The sequence below is a fragment of the Myotis brandtii genome, unplaced genomic scaffold, assembly GCF_000412655.1.
Source record: "Myotis brandtii unplaced genomic scaffold, ASM41265v1 scaffold208, whole genome shotgun sequence".
Lineage (NCBI taxonomy): Eukaryota > Metazoa > Chordata > Mammalia > Chiroptera > Vespertilionidae > Myotis > Myotis brandtii.
The window spans coordinates 6,013,456-6,035,889 of record NW_005357764.1 but is presented as its reverse complement, the minus strand read 5'-3'; the positions used below and the strand labels follow the sequence as shown (position 1 = coordinate 6,035,889).

The 22,434-nt window shown below is 51.1% G+C and overlaps 1 long non-coding RNA gene across 1 annotated transcript in view; it reads right to left on the bottom strand.

Annotated features, from left to right (window-relative positions):
• Window positions 1-13,091, bottom strand: part of LOC106725981 — a 21,718-nt gene extending 8,627 nt beyond the window's left edge. Inside the window, exons 1-2 of the long non-coding RNA XR_001361997.1 lie at window positions 13,080-13,091; window positions 10,955-10,962 (exon numbers count right to left, since the gene is read on the bottom strand). This is a non-coding gene — a long non-coding RNA (uncharacterized LOC106725981). The remainder of the gene's footprint in view (window positions 1-10,954; window positions 10,963-13,079) is intronic.
• Between the last annotated feature and the right edge of the window lie 9,343 nt (window positions 13,092-22,434).

Sequence of the window (22,434 nt, the reverse complement as noted above, 5' to 3'; positions counted from 1 at the left end):
AGTCACGCAGGAAGAAAAATGAAAGTTTTCCTCTTGTTGGCACATTCCTATGGGTACCTCTTAAGGCTGCCCCCACTGTGTTTAAACCAAATCAAACTTACTCTCAGTAGAGGACAGCCCAATAGGTTGGGGTATCTTTGGGTCAGGGGTCCTAAGGCTAGGAGCCCAGACACCAGGAGGGCAGACTGACCCTGGTAGGTGCAGCTCTAGCTCCTAGGAAGCCGGAAGTCCCAGGAAGAGACCTGTGTTTCCAGAACCCCACTCCTCAAGCCCTGAAACGTGGTCCTCAGGGAGAATGGAAGCATGGTGGGCCTGGCAGAGATCCATTCTTTTTTTTTTTTTAATGTTTTTATTGATTTTAGAGAGAGAGGAAGGGAGAGGGAGACACAGAGAGAGAGAGAGAAACATTGATGAGAGAGAAACATCCATCCGCCGCCTCCTGCACAACCCCTATTGGGGACTGAGCCTGCAACCCGGGTATGTGCCCTGACCGGGAATCGAATGGGTGACCTCTTGGTGTGCGGGACAGAGCTCAACTGAGCTACATCTGCCAGGGACAGAGATCCATTCTTTTTTATTTTAGTGTAATTTTATTGATTTCAGAGAGGAAGGGAGAGGGAGATAGAAACATCAATGATGAGAGAGGCACATCAATTGGCTGCCTCCTGCACGCCCCACACTGAGGATGGAGTCTGTAACCCAGGCATGTGCCCTGACCAGGAATCAAACCATGACCTCCTGGTTCATAAGTCAATGCTTAACCACGAAGCCACGCTGGCCAGGGCCAGAGATCCATTCTTGATGCCACTTGATGTGTATTTAGATGGGATATGCCCAGTTTACAGGACGGGATTCCACTGTAGAGCAGTTTTGCTGGTGACCTTTGATTTAATAGTATTCCACTCGGTGGGTCTGTAGGCATATAACCACTTCCCTATTTTGGGTTATTTGGATTGTTTCCAGTTTTTGGCTGTTATTAGTAATGCTGCAGTAAATATCCTTGCATATCAATCTTCTTTTTTTTAAAAACATTTTTCTAACATTTATTAAAATCCATTGTATTATCCATTCTTAATAGACTTATCTGTATTTTTAAGTTGAGCACATCAATCTTTATGTATGTCTCTGATAAAGTGATTTGTCAAGTGTCACCGTGCAAAGACTCCACTTGTGAGTAGACGAGGTCTCCGACCCAGAGGTCATGCTAGAGGCAAACACCTGTTTTCAGATCTCTCTTCCATTTAGTGAGGGTGGTCAGAGTGGGTGCTAACTTGTCTTTACTTATGTGATCTTGTCCAAATCTTCCCTGCAGCCTTTTATGGTGGACCTATTCCTGCCCCAGTTGACAGATGAGGGAACGAGACCTCGACAGGGGCCAATTAATTGCCCAAGGCCACAGAGTCAGTAAGTGGCATTCCTGGAACTTAAGGACAAAACAAACAAAAGCCCGTGGCCCACTTGGCGCCGAGAGGGGGCTCCGACCTGAATGCAGATCCGTCGGTCTCTGGCGCGCCCATCCCGGCACCACCATACCCACCTTCTCCACTGCCCGCAGCTCACATGCCCCGTCTTTCCAGTGGGTGTTCAGAACCTCCCAGTTCAGGACTGTTGAGCCCGACATGTCCTCTGCATTCGTTTAGCTCAGAGCGGCTGTCTCCCTCCACCTACCCCACCTGACACGGGGACATGGAACCGTGAAAGTGCCAGTGGAGCAGGAGTGTCATGCTCTCAGGCAGGGTGGGTGGGGCGGTGCCTGCTGTGACTCATGGTTGGCTCTGAGCCTCTGGAAACGTTCCTCTTGGCAAGGGGGTCACGGTGGCCAGTGGAGCTGTGGGCCTGGGCCCTGCCTGAGCTACCGTCAGAAGAGAGGACGCTCCGTGGGGCTCCCGGAGGCCCGCACCCCTGTGGTCTCCCAGGGCCCAGGCCCCCATAGCCTCCTCCACAGATGCTCGGAGGAGGGTGATCTCAACTTCGGGCGGGGGGGGCGGGAAGGGGGCGCTCATAAGTCCTCAGTTGCCATCTTACACTCTGGGATCGCCTCAATCCCAGGATCCTGCAAACTTCCCAGGCCACCTTTCCAGAGCATTCTTCCTGACAGAGCTTGAGGTGCAGATGAGGAAAAAGCAGAGTGAGACCATGATGCTGGAGGGTGTGTGTATGGGGGGTTGAATTGTGTCCTCTAAAAAGATATGTTAAAGTCCTAACCCTTGCTACTTCAGAATTTGATATTATTTGGAAACAATTTGCAGATGTAATTAGTTAAGATGAGGTAATGCTGGATTAGGGTGGTGTTCTTACAAGAAGGCCACATGGGGACACACGGGGCAGCTATCCATGTGACAATGGCGATAGAGATCGGAGTGATGTAGCTTCAAACCAAAGAATGCCAGGGGTTGCCGGCAGCCACCAGAAGCCCGAGGGGGCAAGAGGAGTCTCCCCAGGGTCTTTGGAGGGAGTACAGCCCTGCTGACACTTTGACTTTGGACTCGAGCCTCCAGGACACCGAGAGAATAAATGCCTGTGGTTTTAAGCCACCATTGGTAGTACTTGGCTATGGCAGCCCCAAGACACTGAAGTAGGGAGTGAATTGGGTGGTTGGCCCACCTGAGGCCTCCCACTCCTGCAGGCTGGGCAGGTGTCCACCAGAGAGGAAGGAAGTGTTTTGAGAGCAGAGTCTTCTACCCAAAAGTCCAAACAACAGAAGTCGGACTCAAAGCGTGGCCCCTGAACCTGCCTCTTGGTGTCTTCACGCTCTTTCCCTGGGGTTTGCCCTTCTCTCCAGGTCCCCTGACCTGTGTGGGCCCGGCGGTGCCCAGCTGAGGTCCGAGCACTGGCCTGGCAGAGAAGTTTTTGTAGTTACAGGATCAGTGCTGCGACTGGACTTTGCATGTCCAAACCTGAGAGTGTAAAGTCATTTTCTTTAAATCACCTTAAAATATTTCTGACTAGAATTCTAAGTCTGTTTATCAATACAAGGAGCTCTGTATCACTTTCTACAACACCCTCCGTTTTTCTTTTTTAACCAGAGAGTAAACATAGACAGACATAGAGTCATTGTAGAATGGGGAACTACCCAATTCCCATGTTCTTTCCTTTCTCTCAGTCTCAAAGGAGCATGGAGACCGGAGTGCTGGCCAGGGGAGGGGAATCTGGGCCCTTTGTACAGATGAGGAAGCAAGCTGTTCGGGTCTATGGGGTCTCAGCTGCTCCCCTCAGCGCCTCGGCCAGCGTATTAAAGCATACCGGTGGGGAACACTGCCCCTCCCCTGAGCCAGCCAGCAACCTGAGTGATGTGGTTCAGAGTAAAGGTTTTCTTTTTTTTTTTTTTTTATTAGGGTTGCAGATTTCTTGGAGATATTTCTTTTTAAATTAAATCTTTATTGTTCAGATTATTACATTTGTTCCTCTTTTTTTCCCCCCATAACTCCCCTCCTCCCAGTTCCCGCCCCACCCTCCGCCCTCACTCCCCACCCACTGTCCTCATCCATAGGTGCACGATTTTTGTCCAGTCTCTTCCTGCATCTCCCACTCCCCTTTCCCCCCCAAGAATAGTCAGTCCATTCCCTTTCTATGTCCCTGATTCTATTATAATCAACAGTTCATTCTGTTCCTCAGATTATTTATTCACTTGATTCTTAGATTCACTTGTTGATAGATGCATGTTTGCTGTTCATAATTTGTATCTTTACCTTTTTCTTCTTCTTCCTCTTCTTAAAGGATACCTTTCAGCATTTCGTATAATACTGGTTTAGTGGTGATGAACTCCTTTAGCTTTTCCTTATCTGTGAAGCTCTTTATCTGACCTTTAATTCTGAATGATAGCTTTGCTGGATCCGCGTGCAGTGGCGCCTACAATTAATTGATCACAGTCAGTTACAGAGTAAACGTTTTCATCCCCCCGCTTTCCCTTTTGTTATTGGTCATGTTTGAAAACCCATCGATCCCCTTTAGGGTTCAGCCCTTGGTTTTGACACCATTTATTTCCTTGCTGGTTTCATGCTGTCTGCCCACGGCGAGGTCCAGCAGGGCAGGGCTTGTCTCCTTTTTCTCGGCTGCGTCCCCAGTGCCTAGAACATGCCTAGCACATAGCAGGTGCTCAGAAAATATTTATTGAGCCAATAAGTTAGAAAAAGATTGTTGCTTTATAGAGACACATTCTGACTGTGAGCCCAAGTCCACGTGGAAGGGGACACACTCTTTTCCTTGAAAATCAAGAATAATCAATACCGTACTGTTGCGGTACGTTTTCCTCCACCTTCTTCAAAGCACCTTCCCAGACCGCGTGACGGATGGGAACACAGGCGGCATGGGGTGAAGTGACGCCCACGGTGACACAGGGCCGGGCCGGGCCGGGCAGCTGTCCTGCCTGGAGTCCATGCCTTGCAGCCGGGATCAGTGAGGAGTGTGAAATAGTTCTTATTAGTTGTGACATTGAAAAGAAAGCAGCCGGCGCATCCAGCGTTTTCCAAAATGTGTTCTAGGAACTCAGGCCCTCAAGGAACTGTGACAAGTCTTCACTCCGGTGTCTCCCAGAGAGGATGTGGGGAACATGTCCCCATCCCCAGCAGACTCCTGAGCAGTCCTGCAGCGAGGGCCCCCTGAGCTCCCTGGTGTTTCCCTCTGCCTCCCCTGCATCTCCAGGCCCAAATACACGTCCTGCAACAGACCACTTCTTCACCATCGGTGCTTTGGTTTCTTCTTTACAAGCAGAGTCCTCATCCTCCATTTGCAGGTGATAACTCGGAGGGGAGGCGGGCACAGGGCAGAGTCCCATGGCTAGAGCCTCAGACCGGGTGACAGTCCTCCTGGGCTTCGTGCTCGCTGCTCCTCTGGGGAGGATGGTGGGGCTCCCTGGGAGGGGGGTGCCTCGGAGCCGGGAGCAGGTGCAGTGCTACAGGAAAGAGGGGAAAGAGCCACCCCCTGTGGCGGCAGCTCCTCCTTCCTAGAGCCGCGGGAGCAGTCTGGGCGGTTAGTTACTTGCTTCTCCTGAATAGCACTGCCCGCAGCTCGGGGCCTGACGTCATTACCCGCTCCATGCAGACTCATTCAGACCTGTTTGATGCTTCTCCAAAGAACTCCATCTGCTTCCCGTGCCATTTCTGACAGGTGGCTGGCGCGGCTCTCCCAAGCCCCCGAATACCAGGGAGCAACTTCCACAGAACTGACTCGGCTTTTATGTCATCTTTCTGTCTCCCGGTCGTGTATTTGTCACAACGACAGACATTTGTATGAAGATGGAATCCATGTTTGCAGGGGCTCATCTGCTCAGGCTGCCTGGCGAGGAGGCACTGGGGGGCAATCTCTCCAGCCTGACACCCCCCACATGGCTCCCGTGGGCTCCCATGCGAGACTTTTCTGGCCTCTGAGAGACGGGGATGCCATCCGGCCTGGAATTCCAGCCTCCCTGGGCCACAGGAGCATCTGCTTCAGAATGAAAACAATGTCGCTTCGTCTCCAAGCTTCTGTCCAGGCCTCCCGGGCTGCGTGTGGTGTGCTTGGCTGGAGGCTGGGCAGCCTGCTGGCCTGGGGAGGGCTGGTGGGGAGGCCCGAGGCCCGATGACTGTAAACAGGCCAACAGGGTTAGAGATGAGCGGCTGAGAAGCAGAGAGGTCAGGCCTCCGTGAGAGCCAGCAGAGGCTGAGCTGATGCAAATAAGCAATCTCTTAAAAAAAGAGTTGTTTTTTATTTTTATTTTTATTTTTATTTAATTTTTTTTTAATTTTATTTTATTTTTTTAAATTAAATCTTTATTGCACCCTCCGCCCTCACTCCCCACCCACTGTCCTCATCCATAGGTGCACGATTTTTGTCCAGTTTCTTCCCGCATCTCCCATTCCCCTTTCCCCCCCAAGAATAGTCAGTCCATTCCCTTTCTATGTCCCTGATTCATTATAATCACCAGTTCATTCTGTACATCAGATTATTTATTCACTTGGTTCTTAGATTCACTTGTTGATAGATGCATGTTTGTTGTTCACAATTTGTATCTTTACCTTTTTCTTCTTCCTCTTCTTAAAGGATACCTTTCAGCATTTCGTATAATACTGGTTTAGTGGTGATGAACTCCTTTAGCTTTTCCTTATCTGTGAAGCTCTTTATCTGACCTTCAATTCTGAATGATAGCTTTGCTGGATAAAGTATTCTTGGTTGTAGGTTCTTGGTATTCAGCACTTTGAATATTTCTTGCCATTCCCTTCTGGCCTGCAAAGTTTCTGTTGAGAAATCAGCTGACAGTCGTATGGGTATTCCCTTGTAGGTAATTGAGTCTCTTTCTCTTGCTGCTTTTAAGATTCTCTCTTTGTCTTTTGCTCTTGGCATTTTAATTATGATGTGTCTTGGTGTGGTCCTCTTTGGATTCCTTTTGTTTGGGGTTCTCTGCGCTTCTTGGACCTGTAAGTCCATTTCTTTCACCAGGTGGGGGAAGTTTTCTGCCATTATTTCTTCAAATAGGTTTTCAATATCTTGCTGTCTCTCATCTTCTGGCACCCCAATTATTCTGATGTTTGTACGCTTGAAGCTGTCCCAGAGGCTCCTTACACTATCTTCGTATTTTCGGATTCTTTTTTCATTTTGCTTTTCCGGTTGGGTGTTTTTTGCTTCTTCGCATTTCAAATCTTTGGCTTGATTCTTGCGCTCCTCTGGTCTGCTATTGGGTGTCTGTATAATATTCTTTATTTCAGTCCGTGTATGCTTAATTTCTAGTTGGTTCTTTATCATAGCATCGAGGGTCTCATTAGTTTTCGTGACTCTCTCCTCAAGTTTATTGACAGCTTCTAGCACATTTTTGCAAGCCCTCAAAATTGCGATTTTTAGCTCTATATCCTCCATTTCTGTCATGTTTTTTTGTCTCCGCATTTTTTATGCTTTCTTGGTGCACCCCCTAGTGGTCTTTGTGCGCAGTCTTGTTCTAGTTGAGCCTTGATTGTTGTAGTTAATACTAGAGGGATTTGACCACCAGGCCGACTGGCTGTGAGAATCAGCTGTGTCTGCTGCAGTGGGAAAACTTCTGTCCTCTGGGGGGGCGCTAATCTAGCCTTTGCCTGCGGCGATCCGGCAAATGGCTCTGCGCAGGGCTTGGGCGGGGCGGGCTCAACAGGGCGGGCGGAGGGAGCCGTTATGGTGCCCTCAGTCCTGTTCCCAGAGGCTCTGCTTCTCAGAACCCCCGGAACCGCTGCAAACCTCGGAGGGAAAGCTGCCTTCCAACTGATGCCAGACACTCCCGCTTCTCCCGTTTGGGTCCGAGTCCCCAGCGATTCGCCCGTATCTGGAGCTCAGAGTCTGAGACTCCCCCCTGACCGAAAACGACAACCGCGCTCTCAGCCACCAGCCCGCTTTGCGCGCGCACCTCCGCACCTGAGTTTTTTCCACACTGCGCCTCCTCTGAGCCTCGGTGTGCTGTTATTTTTCCTTCTAGTTGAAGAGTCTCTCCTCAGCCAGCCTTCCTGTGGTTCTGGGTGATGTCCGTTCCGTCTTTTAGTTGTATTTTTGAAGTGGTTGTTTGCGGCAGCAGTCTGCGGTGTTTACCTATGCCGCCATCTTGGTCTCTCCAAGAGTTGTTTTTTAAAAAAAAATTTTTTTTTATTGATTTCAGAGAGGAAGGGAGAGGGAGAGAGAGAGAAAAATCAATGATGAGAATCATTGACCGGCTGCCTCCTGCACAACACCTACTGTGGACTGAACCCGAAACCCTGGAATATGCCCTGACCGGGAACCAAACCATGACCTCCTGATCCATAGGTCGATGCTTAATCACTGAGCCACGCCGGCCGGGCTGAGCAATCTCTTTTGCTGTCCACGTGGGCCGGGAGCCTTCACCTCCACTTGGTGCTTTCAGGATGGGTGTTATGGATTGAATGTTTGTTTCTTCCTCAGATCCATGCGTTGAAGCCCTGCCCCTAGTGTGATGGATGGCATTTGGAGGTGGGGCCTTTGCTAGGTGATTAAGTCATGAGGGTAGGGCCCCTATGAGATTAGTGCCCTATGAGAAGAGGAATGGACATCAGAGCTTTCTCTCTCCACCCTGTGAGGACAGTGTGAGAAGGAAGCCATTTGTAAACTAGGAAGAGAGCTCTCACCTGAACCCAGCCCTGCTAGCACCTAGATCTCAGGCTTCCGTGAGAAATGTCTGTCGCTAAGCACCCAGTCTATGGTATGCTGCTACGGAGCCCTGCTGACCGAGACAGTGGGAACTGCGGCTTGCATCAGGAGCCGGTTTATCGGCTCTAGGTCACACAGCCCTGGTCTTGCATCTCCAAATTCCAAACTCCTTGCTTTGCACCAGTGGGTGGGGATCAGGAGATTCTAAGGAAGGCCAGGCTGGCGTGGGGCACCGCCAGGGTGAGGATGGGGATGGCCCACCTTGAAGACGGGGCCCACAGTGGATGACTGTTGGTGGAAAAGAGGAGAGGCCTGCAGCTTGTGTCCTGAGCGAGCCAACAAACAGCGGGAGAGAGGACGAGGAATTGACAAAGATTCTAAACAGAAGCCCCTGGGGAGGCGGAGGAAGACCAGGGTGTGGTTGCTGGAAGCTACGTCAGAGCTTCAGGGAGGAGGCCACCCTGATTTTAATTCCTCTGGCCACACTGCTTGGTTCAGGTGCATGAACCGAGTCAGTCTAATTGGAGTACATCCAAGGCTCTTACTGGCATCACACAGAACAAGAAGCCAACTCTCTTCATGGTGTTGAGGTGGGGGATGAGCCTGGGGCTGTCTGAAACCATTTTACCCACCAGAGAGAACAGCCGGCACAGAATCAAAACCCCGAGGCACAGAGGGAGGCAGAGCCCAGTGACATCATTTCTGCCCTGGATCCAACCCTGCCTGAGACCCCGAGACGTTTAGCTTAGAAACCCCGAGACGTTTTTGCTTCAGTCAGTTTGAACTGGGTTTCTGTCATTTGCAACCAAAAGCGTTCTGACCGAAGCAGTCATGTGCCCCTGCTCTGATACCACCCACGTGTAGAACACCCCCCACTGCCAATCTGGGGCTCCTCCTTCCCCCAAGTTGAACCCCTGTTCCATGTGGCACTGAGTCCTCTTTCCACAGGGACATCTTACACACGTCCTTTATCTGAGGCTGAGCAAAGGGGGACCGAGCAGAAAACAATGTGGAAACACTGGAGAGGATTTCTCTGTTTGTTTATGGTGCTTTATTGTTTGCTTTAAAATTTTATTTTAAAAAGAATCATTATTTTAAATGTTTGTTAATTTAAAATGTTATCACTTATTAATGTGACTGTCTTTCTTTCTTTCTTTCTTTCTTTCTTTCTTTCTTTCTTTCTTTCTTTCTTTCTTTCTTTCATCTTTATTGTTGAAAGTACTACAGATGTCCCCTTTGTTTGTTTTTCCCATTGACCCCCCTCCACCCCACAGCCGCCTACTTATTTATTTTTTAAACAGGGGACGACAGGATCATACCTGTACTTTTAACCCCAACGGCCGTGGTAGAGGTGAACCCCAGGAGCTGAGGCTCCGGGGAGGGGGCGGGAGGGAGGGAGGAGAGCTACTGAACCCAGGAATGGCACAGCGTGGATTCAAGGGAAGCAGAAATTTCGAGTTGTGCCATATGGACCTTTGGGGTTGTGGGGAGAATGAAGTCAAGGAGGACTCCTGTGTGTTTTTCTTTCTTGCTAAAGTAACGGGGTGGACAGTGGAGAGCCACTGAGTCAGAGAAAGGTTGAGAGAGAACAGGCTCCCTCCCATCTTATTAATCTCTTGCTCTATTTACATGTTTGCTTTTGAAGGACATTTTCCCTCCATGCCTTGAAGCCACTTAATTCATTAGTTCTTCATCTTTTATGTCCTATTTCATTATATTATAATCTTCACAGTTGTTAATTTGCATTTCATTTCCTGCAGTGACAAAAAACAACAACACCCTAACCATGAAAAATGTTATTGTTGTGAATATTAATACAAGTCACAAATGATCACCATCCAGACCCCATTTCACATGGCAACGCTCCCTTTGTCAGAGTCTGGGAGGGTGGGGTAATTACCCAAATCAAGAGCTCTGCACGCCCCACGGGCTGAAGGAGGCACAGCCTGTCTCAAGCCCTGAGACACTATGAAAAGAGGCAGAAAAACCAGCGCTAGGAAACAGCCACACCTACTTTTGCACCTCGTGTCTCTCCTGACACAGATCCCCACATTGTCTGCATTAGGCGGCTCAGAGGCCCAAGAGGGACAGAGGGCTGCCACCGTGCCCCGGGGGTCGGGACGGCCTGTGTCCAGGAAGACAGACGGGAGAGACCTGGAATGAGGTTCTCCCCGAGGAGAGCCCGGGAGGGGAGGGAAGGGGAGATGGTGGATCAACTATTGCACGTAACCCAGCCTCTAGCCCCTAAACTCCTGTCCTGTTCTCTCCCGGCCCAGAACAGGACTCTTGCTCTGTGCCTCTAAGGAAAATTGCAATGCGGAGTCATTGCTCTGCCCTGGAGGCCAGAGAGGAATGATGCTTCTAACCCCTGCACGAGCTGCCTCAACATCTGGGCCTGAAGGAGCTCTGTGGCAGAGGGAGGCAGAGTCAGAGGGCACCCCCGCGGGGGCCCAGCGCTGTGCTGGGAGGCGAAGGCTGTGCATGCCATCCACGCTGTGGGCCTGTGACGCTGAGCAGTTTGGAGCTTTTGAAAAGGTGGGTCCTCAGAGATGAACCCGGCCCGGTGCCTAGATTGGGCCTCCAGGCCAGGACCTCAGAAATGGGGGGGGGGAAATGAGGGCTGTCTGCTGAAGCACCCCCCGCCAATCCTGGGACTTGCACAATCTTAGTCTTCAGAGTAGCGGAGCGCCGGAGGAAGTGACCTTGGGCCCAGCCCACCAGCCCCCAAAAGTGACACCGCTGTGGCCCTCCTGATCTCCACCAACGGCCAAACAGAACCGTAAATTCCGATTAGGAAAAGATCCGGTCGGCAATGACATCCACAAAAGTTTGTGATTAGTGAACCGTAAAAGCTAACATGACACGCTCATAATTGGGATGTATTTACTGCGTGGGAAAATGCCACGCTGCCATTTGGGCAAAGTGACTTTGAGGGAACTTTCTAAAGGAGACGGACACAACTTCCCTCTTTTGCTTACCAAACAGCAATAACCATTATTGATGGTGCTTTTCAGGTGGCAGCTACACAGAGAGAGGGGCTGCGATTTCCTGTCAGCACAGCTTATGGTGCCGTATTTTCCGGGTGTTTAAGAAGCCCTGCTCATTGGCGGCATTATCCTGGGTGATTTATGGACCCTCAAAAAGCTTACTTCATTTCAATGTTTTAGGCATTTTGCTTTTTTACAACAAACCTTATTCCAATATAATCAATGGAGGTTTCTTCCTCTGGCCTGGGAGGGGAGTGCCGTGTGAGTTTATAGCAAAATCAATGTGAGGATTAATGGGCAGGAGAAAAAGTCCACTGTCAGGCTGGGAAGAGACTTGCAGTCCCTGGCCCAGCGGCAAAGCCATCGGCAAAGCCATCGGCAGGTGCTCTCCTTACCGATCAGCCTGGAGGGACGTTGGGGACAACCCACAGCCAGGCAGCGGGGAGAGGGCTCAGCCACACTTTAATTAAATACGTTTGTTTATAAGGGACCCCCTGCAAGTCTCATTAATGTTTGATGCTGTTTGAATATGTGTTTTCTAATTAAAGTAAAAAATGATCCCCAAACGCATCAGTGTTCCAACATTTGCTTTCTGGGGGATGAGGAAGCAGAGCAGGAGCTCACAGCTGGGTTGGTCGAATGTCCCCTGAAGGAGACCTGACAGCCCGGGGCCTCCAGGGGAACCCAGATCCCATGCTCACCCTCGTCCCCTGGTCAATGCCAGGGAAGTCCCTGAATTTCCTCTGGAGACACGGAGGGAACCATAGCAGGTCACAGCTTCCAGGGGCCTATGGAGGTGGGAGAGGACGGGCCCCAGGGTGCAGTGCACTGTGAGGTAAATGAGGTCGCTTACGACAAGCAAGAGTTTACTTTTTTAGGAGAAGAAAATTATACTGGCCTCCTGAGGCCCCTCTGTGGGACTGAATTAGTGAGCACACGAAAGTTGGGGCTGGAAATAAAATCCAGCTTCAGTCAGAGTGGACGCCCATATAGGGAGAGCTCCCTCCTCCCCCACTCCCCAGTCCCATGAAGCACCCCCACTGGCCACAGAGAACACCGTCCCTAGTGCTTGATGGATTTGGTTCCGGCTCCCGGCCTTTATTTAAGGAGCCCCCACCCCCAATAGGCCTTCAAAGGAAGGTCACAGAAACGCAGGGCCACCCCTCCCCGCTTCCCTGCATCTCCTCCAGAGAGTTCAATCCGAATGGGCGGAGATCTTGTGAGGTCTGGTGCTATGCCAGGCCCAGTGCTGAGCATGGAGGATTCAGCCTTTAACATACAGACAGCTCCTTTCCTCAAAGAATTTACACCCTCATCTTTGTACCGGGCAAGCATTTGATTATCCCCTGCCTAGGGTTGGTGCCTGCTGATTTTGTGCATTAGAGTTCCAGCAGGCCTGGGGATTCCTAGAAGCTGGGGCCTTACTGCCTCCTCTGTGGTCCCTGCAGCACATCTGAGCCCAGGGCCAGACTCAGAGCAGGGACTCCCTTTACTTACTTGTTCTACCTCCCCCGGGGGACTCATTACCTGCTCTAAACTATAGTGACTCTGTCACTAGCCTAAGCCATGTGTAGCAGGGTGGCCGGCTGTTCACCAAAGTCCACAATTCCCTGGCTGTAGCAAAGCACAGTAGTTGAAAAATCCCTCACCTCCACCCCATGCCTCTAAGCAGGGCTGTGTGACTAGATACTTTTTGTGACCAGTTTTTGACAATAGACTGTAAATGGAAGGGATGCATGTTGCTTCCAAGCCCAGATTCCTCCTCCTTTCACCAGCTGCATTAAGATGACCACAGGCCATCGGAGATGGTGGAGCCACAGACAGAAAGATCCCGGGTCCCTGAATCACTGTGTGGAGGAAAGCTGTCCAGTTCCCTGGCACCATCTAATACCCTGTTGATATTCAGATTGCCCCCAAACATGCCTCATGGAGTAGTTTTTTTCACACTAGAATCCAATCAAAGACCAAGCATTGCATTTGGTTGATGCCCATGACCGTTTGAGAGGCTCAGCAGTCATGGTCAATGAGTCCTCTAAGCTTGGTGGGGTGGGGGGAGATGTTTGGGTACGGAGTTTGGCTGTGGGTCTGAGCAGATAATTATTCATTACTGGGAACAAGCACAAGTGAAACATCATAACACTCAGGGCTCCATCCCTGGTAATTTATGGGCCCCACTCATGGAGCACTTACATCTCTAAGTGCTTTGCATCATTAATTAGATATGCCTGGGAACCCCAGGAAGGGCGAGTCAGCTTGGCCAGGGTTACCTCTATCAGAGCGTGAGAAGCTGAGCTGTCCACTCAAGGTCACCAAGCTGGTCTGGGCTTGAGTATGGGCCTCTGCACCAAGAAAAGAGTCAGACTTCTCTCCAAGGGTAGAAGCCAAAGGCCAGGAGAGGGGCTGGGCACCAGCCTGTCCTGGGATGGAATTCCCAGGCTCAGGACAGATTTAGCCTCCTTCCCTGTTGGGGAGCCTGGCAGGACAGCAGATGAGGGCACCCAGGAGCAAACATAGGTTCCCATCAGGTCGAGGGCAGGACACCAAACATTGTAAATCAGATCTTTCTTTCTTTCTTTCCTTCTTTCTTTCTTTCTTATTATTTTTTAATATATTTTATTGATTTTTTACAGAGAGGAAGGGAGAGGGATAGAGAGTTAGAAACATCAATGAGAGAGAATCGATCAGCTTGATTTTTTACAGAGAGGAAGGGAGAGGGATAGAGAGTTAGAAACATCAATGAGAGAGAAACATCGATCAGCTGCCTCCTGCACACCTCTCACTGGGTATGTGCCTGCAACCAAGGTACATGTCCTTGACTGGAATTGAACCTGGGACCTTTCAGTCCGCAGGCCGAAGCTCTATCCACTGAGCCAAACCGGTTAGGGCCAGATCACACTTTAAATGCATAAAGGAAGTATGCTCAAACTCCAGGTGAATGCTTTCCCAAAGTAAAGGACCCTTTTGTTAGGTGAATAATTTGTCCCTGAAGTACCTGGCATCTAAAAATGGAGTTTTCTGAAAATAACCAGAAAAGTACAGGAGTTAAAAGTGTGGACCCCTGGATTCCAGACTCTGTCTCACCATAGGTGGCTTGCCTACATAAGCCTCAGTTCCGTCATCTATAAAATGGGATGGTAACAGTATTTATCTCAAAGGATGATATGAGAATTATCCTATATAATAAAAAGGTAATATGCAAATCAACCAAACAGCAGAACAACCAGTTGCTATGATGCACACTGACCACTAGGGGGCAGACACTCATCGCAGGAGCTTCCTTCTGGTGGTCAGTGCGCTCCCACAGGGGGACCACTGCTCAGCTAGAAGCCCTGAGCCTGACTCATGGCTGGCGAGCACATCCCCCAACAGCTCCTGGACTGCAAGAAGGCACAGACCGAGCTGAGGGGACCGCCCCCCCCCAGTGCATGAATTTTGTGCACCAGGCCTCTAGTATAAGATAGTGCTTAATTTAGTAGTTTGTACAAAAACAATAAATGTTGGCTAGCTTTATCATTACCACTATATTATTATCGATTGCCCAGATAAACAAAACAGACAATGACACAAACAAAACCGTGCAGGATTTAGCTGAGTTCCAAGATTTCCTATAGGTCACCCAGACTGTACTAAATAAAGCCTGGAAGAGGTCCCCAGGCCCAATGACCCAAGTTTGCATTCCTAGTGGGGTAGGAGGTCAGAGCAGGACGGGGTGCTTAGAGCTTGGGGAGGGTGTCTGGGCTGATCTAGGCACTGTCCATCACAAAGTTCCAGAAAAATCCCAAGCTTAGGTCTTGTCCAAGGTTCATTCAGGACTAGAATTTCTCAGGCTAGTACAGGACTGAGGCTTGGCCATGTTACTTAATCTCCCTTTTGCCTTCGTTTCCTTGTGTGTCAAAGATAATAATGTCCACCTCCCAGCATAGTGAGGACAGAATGAAATTCAGTGGAAAAGTGCTTTGCTCAGGGCCTGGCTCTGAAGTAGCTGCTCATGGTGCTAATTCGAGTCCTACACACTCCTCTAAGGTGGCCGCCATGAGTGAGAATGCGCTAGTGTGCTAGCATCCCACACCAGGCCCAGATTTCAGGTCAGGAGTGGGGAATCCCTTTTGGAGCATCCTCTTGCTGGGGCAAGTGGCCCTCTGGCTCTAGACACGCCCAGCTGTACAAGCCCCTTTCTGAGGAGCAGTTCTGGGTGCTTCTACTTAGATCACAGCAAGTCACCTTTGCTCTCCCTGCCACCTTGTTTTTCAAAGCAGTGTCCCAGTGAAGCAATTATTGTTCCAATTGCGCTGAAGATCTCTGCAGCTTGCAGCCACGCATGGGCTCTGCAGCATCAGCTACTCTCTTTATTTCTTCTCAGCCTTGCCAAACACCTTCTCCATTTTCACGCTCGTTGAGGGTCTACAAAGGCTCCAACAGCAAGGTCAGTGGACACTGGGTGAATAGCTTTCCTAAGAAAGGGCTTCCATGTCGTTCCAAGAGCCTTTGTGAAGAAGTCTTTAGTCCCACCCATGCTGGCTTTTTTTTCTTTATTTAAATAATTTTTTATTTTTAGTTATAGTTGACATACAATATTATATTGGTTTCAGGTATAAACTGCCAGTGAAGAGGCAGGGGCCATCGTATGTGTTGGAGATGGAGGCCCTGCCTGGAACTGTGGAGAATGGGGCCATCAGGCATCCCAACTGCAGGGGGAATAGTCACTGCAGTTATGGGATCTTGCACATGGAAACAAGCAGTGTGGGCAGGACAATCAATGCCCAACCTTCCTCATGAGCCTGTTCTCACTCCCAGCTCTCCCCAGGCCATCCCTCCATGGTGCTCAGCTGGCTCTGGCACAGTCCCTCCTCCTCCTCCTCCTCCTCCTCCTTCTCCTTCTCTTCCTCCTTCTTCTTCAAAATATATTTTTATTGATTTCAGAGAAGAAGGGAGAGTGAGAAAGAGATAGAAACAACAATGATGAGAGAATCATTGATCAGCTGCCTTCTGCGTGCCCCATACTGGGGATCCAGTGCGCAACCCAGGCATGTGCCCTTGACTGGAATCAAACCCGGGACCCTTCAGTCCACAGGCAGACACTCTATCCACTGAGCCAAGCCAAACCAGCTAGGGCCACAGTCCCTTCTTGATGCCCCATGTCCCCTGAGAAGCCGTCTCTGGCTAAAAGAACAGGGAACAACATGCCTTGTGGACTACTCTGTGCAGCTGCTCCTAGAAAGTTCCAGTTCCCAAGGCTGTGTACTCGGTGACTCCATAGGTCCCAGCCATTGCTGTGATGAACCTGGATCGACCTAGGATATGGGGCATGAGGTCCTTCTCACCTGGCTGAGGTGTATGTGCATAGTCTTGAGCCTCAGAAGAGGCTGTAAATCTATGTGGCTACAGGCTGCTTAGATGGGGAAGGGGGTCAGCAAGGGACCATTTCCTGACACAAGGCAGGACTTCCCCACCTGAGGCCTCCCAATTGCTCACCAAGTGGGATGCAATGGGCACCCAGGCTTAGAGGCAAATCCAAACCTTGGGGCAAGGATACCTAACTTCTCCCAAAGTGCCCGGCTTTAGAGCTGTCAAGACAATGATGTGTTTTTGAATACTTGTGCCGGGTGCCCCTGCAGGAGGACTCAGAACTGTGCTCTCCCGAATCAGAAGCAGCGTGACTGTCATCACATTTTGTTTTCTTCTGTCTGCATTTACATAACATTTCTGCAAAGCGCGTTATAATCATTTCATTAGTCATTCATTTACTTAATTGCTTAGCCTTCGTTCAGTTAGAAAATCTAATTTTAAATTCAAGTCGCCACAGAAAAACTTTTTTTTTTTTTAAGAAGGTGGAAATTTTGAGTCTCATCTCACCGCAGTTTCTGGTTCTGGAGCACCGTGTGACAGACGTTAAAAAGCAGCTGCAATGGTGGCCTGGTTCTAAGATCTAATTTTAAACGTCAGAGAAACCCTGCCGATCACCTTGAAACAAGAGGAGTGCAAGGTTGCTCATGGCAGTTAGACAGGCTCAGCTGCCGAGGGAGATTCGCAGGACCCCAAATCGTGATGTTGAAGAACCTACGGTTTATTGCAGGACAAGGATACGGCATAGCAACAGCCCTACAGACAGGACGGCATCACCGCTGAGGCTGCCTCACGCCGTCCGGAGAGGCCAGGCTTGAGCTCCGATGGTCCTCCCTGTGGAAGGGCTGGATGCACTTTTTCTCTTGGACCAGGAACCTCCAATGTGCACATGAAGCACCTCAGACTTGGTGCCTGGGATGGAGTCTTGGTTTCTTATACCCTCCTGGACACATGGAAATATTTCTCACTAGGGTCCCGAGCCTTTTGGAGGGCTCTTTGAGACCAGATGCAAATTATCAATCTCATTGTTACCAGCTGTCAAGCTGGTACAACGTTCCCGGGAACTCCTCGGACCCATGGCTGCAAAGAGGTGCTATGCATGTTTCCTGGGTTGGTCAGGGGGCAGTGCTGTGCGGTGTACCTCTTATTTCAGAGCACGGCTCCAGCCAGTATCGGGAACGCACTGTCCCAGCTCAGCTCAGCGAGTGTATGTGACCAAGATGAGGAGGGGTAGAGCCCCTGCCCTGACAGCGTGAGCCTAGGGAGGCACCCTGCCTTAGTCTCTTATTTGTCAATTGGCTCAGTGTTCAGGTGGAGAAAGGGGGATGTATTTACGCCGCCCCTGAACGTGGGCACCATGAAACAGTTCCTGAATTGAACTGAGGTGGGAGAAGAGAGTGTGAGGAATGGAGGCTCAGGAGAGGGAGCGGCTGACGGAGAGGAAGGGCAGCAGGCTCCCCAAGGACTGTTCTCCAGACCTCAGGAGAGCCCTGGGACAAAGGAGAAGCTACCGCAACAGTTCAGGGGGATGATCCTGGCCCCAGGGATGCCAGGTGAGAGCTCAATGAGGTCGGGGTTAAAGCAGAAGGTGGTCTGTTCAGTGCAGCTCCCATCCTGGGGTTCTCAAGATGCCCCCCAGCCCCTCCCAAAGGCCGGAGCTCTGTCCGGTTAGCCCGCTGCTGGGGTGGCCAGTCTGCAGAGGGCAGGTGAGGCTGTGGCTTTGGGGGCAGGCCGGCCTCTTCTGCGCCTGCTCCCTGCGCAGGCCCCGCCCCAGCACTCCCCAAGCCCCTGCCTGTGGGGCAGTTCGGAGCTCCCATGCCCTCTCGCCTTGAGGTTCCCTTTCTCCCCTGAGGGCAGGGCCTCCAGTCCCTCTGCCCGGCTGCACTTGGGCCTGCACTTGGCTGGACCGCCGAGGCTTGGAGTCACACGGAGCCCGAGCAGGCGCCTGAGGTAAGGGCGCTCCTCTGCGGGGCGGCATGGCGCGCAGAGCTGGGCACTCAGGGCTGGAGGGCCCTTCTCTCCGCCAAGTTTAGCTTCTGAGCCCAGAAGGTCTGCCCCTTGGGGCTTGGCAGGGGGAAGAATGCAGAGGCTCAGGGCCCCCTGTGGCTCAGCCAGAGCCCTCAGCCCCTCCCCCTTGCCCACTGCCCCCTCTCTGGGACCAGCAGCCAACACTGAGTCAGGCTTATTGGGCACCAAGTGCCTTGCACGCAGCCTCTAACTTCATCCTCACCAGCCCGCTTTCCCCGTTAGAGCTGGGCCAATGAGGCCTGAGGTCTCTCCCTGCCCCAGAGAGCCACAGCTTCTCTGAATGCACTGTGCGAGGGCTGCTGCAGACATTTCACTTCCAGGCTGACCACGGCTTGGCTTGGGTGAGTCTCCAGCAATCAGGGCAGGGGCCATGGTGAGATCAGTGCTCCCCGCTACAGTTCCCTCCCAGAAGTCAAAGTACCTTAATGGCTTGGCTTTTCAAAGCAGATTCCCTGGGAATACCAGTAGCAGCTGTTGCTGCTTCTCCTTTTATAGGCAAGGGATCTGAGACCCAGGGAGCAGGCAGAGCCCCTTGTGGGAGCCAGGTTCTCCAAGGGCAGGGGCTCCCCGCTCTATTGGGTGAGACTGAAAGCCCCACCTAGAGCCCAGGTGTGTCTGTTTGTGGGAAGTTCTGGCCAGGAAGTTCAGATCCACTAGGGCCGTGGTTGGCAAACTGCGGCTCTTTGGCCCCTTGAGTGTGGCTCTTCCTAAGCCTTAGGAGTACCCTAATTAAGTTAATAACAATGTACCTACCTTATAGTTTAACAACCTTGGCTGCACATTAGAATCACCTGGGAATCTTTTTTAAATCCTGATTTCTGGGCCTCATCCTCCGGAAATTCTGTTTCTTTGTTATGGGGTGGGGCCACAACATTAGTAACAAAGAAACAGAATTTCCGGAGGATGAGGCCCAGAAATCAGGATTTTAAAAAGATTCCCAGGTGATTCTAATGTGCAGCCAAGGTTGAGAACCACTGCACTAGGGTCTCCATTCCGTTTCTGTGTGGCTGATGTCTGCCCCTCGCTGGGTCTCTGGCCCTTAAATTCTCACTTTGCACCTGCCCTGTAGCCTGCTGAGCTGGGAAAAGAGGCCAGTCTGAACTGGTCACAGCCCCTCTGGGGACCTGGGGTCTTCAGGAAATCCTTGACATTTCAGTGGTTTAGACCAAGAATGCTATAGAGTTTATTTCCACTCACCCTAGTTCAGTAGGGGTGAGCCTGGTCAGGCAGCTGATTCAGTGATTCAGGGACTCAAGTCCCCTCCAAGTCATGACTTGGCGGACTTCAATGACCCACAGTCACTAAGTGGTCACCGACACTCCAGCCGGAACAGAAGCAGCAGGTGACTCTCCCCTGGGAGGTCTGTATGGGCCAGGATGGCAAGGGACACACAATTGTGCCCACATTCTATTCGTCAGGACTCGGGAGCATGGCCACACCTAGCCAGAGGGGCAGTTGGGAAATGCCACCCAGCTGAAGGCCCGGGAGGAGAGGGGATCCAGTTCTGGTGAGCACTCAGTGCTCTGCTGTCGGGCCTGGCTTGGCCACATGGGGGCCAACTGCAGCCTCAGAACACTGGAGTGTCTCCCTGGGGCGTCTTTCAGGCCAAGTGAACCCCTTGCCGAAAGCCGGTGCCTCTGCAGGATCAGGGACCCTGAGAAGTGAAGGTCGGGTTTCCAACCCTGACTGATGTGCAGGCGACCATGGGTGAGGCCTCACATTCTCGTGGCTCCAATATCTGATGAGCCCAGCCCGCCTCTCTGAGTTGCCACAGGAGCAGGTACAGACACCCAGAGAAGCGTGCTCAAGGGAGGAGGTGGAGGAGGAGGGAGGTCACAGCTGGGCACTCCCCACAAAAGGGCATGGACACCCATCCCGGGGATGCCCAGGTACCCAGCATGCAGGATTCATTCTATGGCGAGGCCCTCTACCTTGAATCTTTATCTGATCACTCTGCATTGTATACTGATCCTCCCAGGGGATTTTATCATATTAGTGGTATTTGATCCAGAACTGTTCCCCTTCCGTTAAAAAGAAGGCTCATAAATTGAGGCCATGCCCTAGGGGACAGCAATGTTATCAGCTCATCACTTGATGATGTTCAAACCTAGTTATAAAAATATACAGCACCTCGGGACCAGGGAGCCAGCGACCTACTTTATACCTCATGGGCTGACACTGAATTGGTGGTGCAGAGTCCGGCCCCTTGTTCTGTTTTTAAACTCCTGACAACTCATGGTCTCTGGCTGATTGCTCTTCTTAACGCTGGAAGCCCTTAACCAGTGTGTTTTTCTCGGGGTGATGCTGCAGCATGTGGGGCTGCAGGCTCACGCGGCCAGGCGCTCTGGAGCGAAGCTTCTCTGGGCCCCTGAGTGGAAGACTCTTTGGGTTTCTTCTTGCCCCACTCTCAGGGTGTCGATCCCCTGGAGTGAGGAGCGAGGCTTTCCCAGGTGTTTGATCTGCTCCCTTCACTGTGCCTGGTGCTGAGGCCCCAGCAGGATCTATCTATCATCTATCATCCATGCCTCTATAGACAGAGGAGAATGGAGAATCAGGAAATGTGCTATGGAGCAGAGCATGGGAGGTCAGCGGAGGCAGCCTAACCTGGACCCACCTAACCATAGCTGCATCTGGCTCCTGCCAGAGTGTGTGAGGGTCTGTGACCAGGGCCATGCCTCCTCCTGATCCTCCTCCTTTCAAACCCCAACCCTGTCTCCGGAGCCTGGGGCACACAGTGGGTGTGCAGCAGGCCCTTGCTGGGTTGAATTCAAGAAAAGTTCTTCATTGTTCTATTAACCCTCAAAGTTTATATACAGCAGGTCCTTGAATAACATTGCTTCATTCGGTGTCATCTATAATAATAAAAGTGTAATATGCTATTTAGACCAGACAGCCGAACGACCTTCCGGATGAAGCTGCGGCTGCGAGGGCTGAGCCCCTTGCATGAATTTCATGCACCAGGCCTCTAGTTTTGTTATAATTAGGAACTTAACTCTTGTTTGTATCAATTAGCCTATGGTAAAGTCGGTTTCATTATACATCATTATGTTTAAAGTCACAGAGCCTATCGCCCGCATTAGTGAGGACTTAATATAGCTGAGAATCACCTGTCTGGTTGAGGTTGGCAGAAGTGGGGCACATGCCCATACCGACAGCTGTTCCTCCCATGAATTCCAAATACAGGCATACCTCGGAGATATTACAGGTTCAGTTTCAGACCACCACAATAAAGTGAGTATTGCAGTGAAGTGAGGTCAGCTGTCAGATCCGGAGGACAGGAGATCCTGCTCAGGCCATTAGGGAAGCGCCTCCTCTCCTTCCACGCTTAGCTGCAGGGCTCCCGTCAGCTCTGCCCCGGCCGGGCGGGGGCCCCTCTTGTGTGCAGGTTCTAAGGGGTCCTTAGCCTCTTTGCACTGGAGCTTGCCTCGCCATTTCTCTCATGACGTCTGAGGTTGCACTCAGCCTGTTTGTGGGGACACCCAACCTTTCAAACTGGCCTCGGGGAGGCAGCCTCCCCGGGGGGTAGAAGTTCTCCCAGCTTCTGCCAGTCCAGGACCCCCTGGGAGACCTAGGAGGGAGCTGGGAGGGGCCTCCAGATCTCTAAGGGCCAAACCCTGGCATGAGGGGTGTGGCTAAAGAGCTCACTGCTGCCATTGCTGTTACCCTTTGTGGAAGTTAGAGTATAACTGGGTAAATGAATGACTTGGATAAGGCTGATTTTATCAGGGTCCATTTGTGCTACCAAAGAGCTTCTCCCATTGGGCTCTCATTTATTTCCCTCTAAAAGGATCCTGTTTGTCATAGGACCCATGACGTACACTTCTCCTAATCGCATTTGTCAGAACAAGAAACTGAGGCCAGAGGGGCTGCTTGAGTTGTGCAAGTTTTCTAGTCAGTTCATGGCAGAGCTGTGAAACCCTAATGTACCGAACGCTCCTGCCCTTGTTGTCAGCTGCTTGTCTGGAGAAACCAGCTCTAC